Source organism: Otolemur garnettii, unplaced genomic scaffold (assembly GCF_000181295.1).
Source record: "Otolemur garnettii isolate 467f Iridium unplaced genomic scaffold, OtoGar3 scaffold00430, whole genome shotgun sequence".
Lineage (NCBI taxonomy): Eukaryota > Metazoa > Chordata > Mammalia > Primates > Galagidae > Otolemur > Otolemur garnettii.
The window spans coordinates 8,709-11,597 of NW_003852825.1; positions in this window are offsets into that span (position 1 = coordinate 8,709).

Genomic DNA, 2,889 nt, shown 5'->3' on the forward strand with positions numbered 1-2,889 from the left:
GAGTGTGTCAGGCTCTTCAGTAACACTTTGGAACTTTTTATTTATGACAGTTTCTAGTAGTGGTTCTGTTTCTTTGGGACAATCTTCTTCCCCTTCAGGAATCCCTTTTATCCATAAGTTAGCTCTCTAAGTGCCATTTCTGCTTTCTCTCTCTTATTTTCTGCCTCCTTAGCTGCCTGAGTTAGTTTGAAACTTTATCCTCTAGCTCAGAGGTCTTTTCTTCTCCATGGTATAACCTATTGTTAATACTTTCTATTGCATCTTTACATTCCATGATTGTCTTCTTAGTTTTCTTAAGCTCTGCCAATATCCTTCCTATATTCTACATATGTCTCCTCTGACTTTTGGTTCTGCCTTTTCATTTTGTCATCCATTCCTTTCATTGTCGTTATCATTCATATTTTAAATTCCCTTTCTGTCTAGTCCATTACTTCTTTATAGGTGGAGCCTTCTGCAGTAGTTGTCTCATGGTCCCTTGGGGGAGTTCTTCCATTTTGGTTTCTCATGTTGCCCAAATGTTTCTGTTGGCTTTTCCTCATGTGTTCTTTCTTCTTGTTCACCTCCTTGTTTTCCGTTTTCCTTATAACTGCCTCCTTTGTTTCAAACCAAAGTTCTTGCTGTTGATGACAGTATTTTGGAAAACGTTGCCTGGACACCAGGTGGCCGTGTGTTTTTCTTAGGAGACAGAGAGCACAGCCAGCAATCTCTATGGTCCTTGTTCCAAATATAGTTGCCTTTAGTGATTGCCTGATTGTTTCCTCAGCATTCAAACCCTGGCAGGCTTGGATCTTAAAGCTCACAAGGGTCCTTCAGGGGCAGGTCCCACAGTGCCCCCTGACTCCAGCTCCCATGGATTGTGGAAGTCCCTCACAGGGCTTGACTCAAGAGCAGAGTTCCGATCCTTGTAGGTGGAATTAAGATGGCCATGCTTTAACCCCCTCCTAAGAACTTTCATGACTTTCCCACAATTCTCAATATGACTGCCTCACCAGTTACCAAACCTATGGCAAATCCACTCCAACCAGCATTCAAATCTCATTTCGGTATACTGTTCACATATTCCCACTCTTCCAAGCTTTCCACTCAATGTGCAGCTTCCCCCAAATACTGAAAATTCTGGAAAGGCTTCCTCCTCTCCTGGACGTCTGTGGGGAGGAGGCAGCCAGTCTCAGCCATTCACAATCATTTGCCTAATTCATCAGATTTCCATCGCTTCGCATTATATACTGTATTCATCTCCCCACCTCCTTGCTGTGCTCCCTGGATAAGGTCCCCGCACCAGGTAATGCTTTGTTCTTTCTTTTTCCCCAGTCATTCTAGGAATGCTAAGCTGAATGATCCTACTGGTCCACCATCTTGATTCATCCTCAATTTTATTAATCTTTTCAAAGAATCAACATTTGTTTTGTTGATTTTCTGAATTAGTCTATTGTTTTAAAGTTCATTTAGTTCTTCTGTAATTTCAGACTCTTAAAAATGAAGAAAGGTAATGAAAGTGACCATGAGTATTTGTTTTCTTCTGGTTTATTGGTGTAAATGGGAAAGTTTAAAATAATTTCAAGTTCCTCTGTGACTAATTGTCAGGCTAAGGTTTCAAAGTGTCTCTCAACCTTGATTTGCAACAGAGGTTTATTATTGTTGCCTTGCTACCTTTGGGGAAAGAAGGGGAGGTTGGAATACATAGCATTTGAGACCTACTCTTGACCGAAAGCCTGTTTGCCTTTGTTACTGGGAATTTTTAAAAGCTCATAAAAATAATAAAAAGTTAAGCTTCTAAGCACCCACAACTGTTTTCTCTATGGGTGGGCCTCATCCCAAAATTGATTGATACTCTGGGGCAGGTGCAGAAAGGCGCAGAAATTACGTCGGGTAGGATCAGTCTCCCAGATATCTGATTTCTCAGGCTTTGCTGGTGACAGGTAATAAGCACAGGAGAGCCAGCAGATACAAAGCACTACACTGGTAAGAGTGGCCAAATCCAGACAAGGTCAAGAGTTGAGGAGGCCACTCTTCTCAGGGATTCTTCCCCAAGCAGTGGAAGGACGCTTCATTTTCTTTGGCTGGAAAGTTTCTTGGGTTCGTCAGAGGGTGCTTTGACAAACCAGGAATACAGGGTGGGATTGATTAAGATGCTGGATGTTTATTCTTCCCCACATATGGGTAACATATTCTCCCTCAAAGAGAACAACACTCCTCTGGGCTGTATTCTGAAGCACTGGGACATGTTTGATCCCCAGATGCTGACAAAAGAACATGTAATTTTCTTCTGCACCTCAGGCCTGGCCTGAGTATCCACTCTCCAAAGGTGAACAACAGCCACCAGAGGGTACTCTAAATTATGCCACCATTTTTCAATTAGATTTTTTTTTTTTTTTTAACAAGAAGGAAAGTGGTCTGAACTGCCCCATGTGCAAGCTTTCTTTTTCCTCAAGGACAACCACCAACTGTGTAAAACCTATCAGATAGATTCAGCTTTCCTGGCTGTAATAACGTCCCCAAATGGCCTGGATCCAAGGAAAAGCCTATGAACTATTCGAAGTTGTCTACTATTTACCAGGAGCAAAATAAGAGTCCCTCAGCCTTTCTTGAATGGCTTTGGGAGGTGACAAGAAAACACACCCAGTTAACACCCGACTCCTTTGAAGGCCAAATTATTTCAAAATATTATTTTATCACTCAGTCGGCCCCACACATTCAAAGAAAACTCCAGACATTGGCTCTAGGTCTGGATCATGACCTGGAGAATCTTCTAAAATCAGCCACAGTGCTCTTTTATAACCAAGATCAGGAGAAAGAGGAGGAAAAAGAGAGAAGGGATAGAAAAAGAATGGCAGCTCTAGTAATGGCATTCCAACAAATGAGCACCTTTCAGGGGCAGAGGGAAGCCAG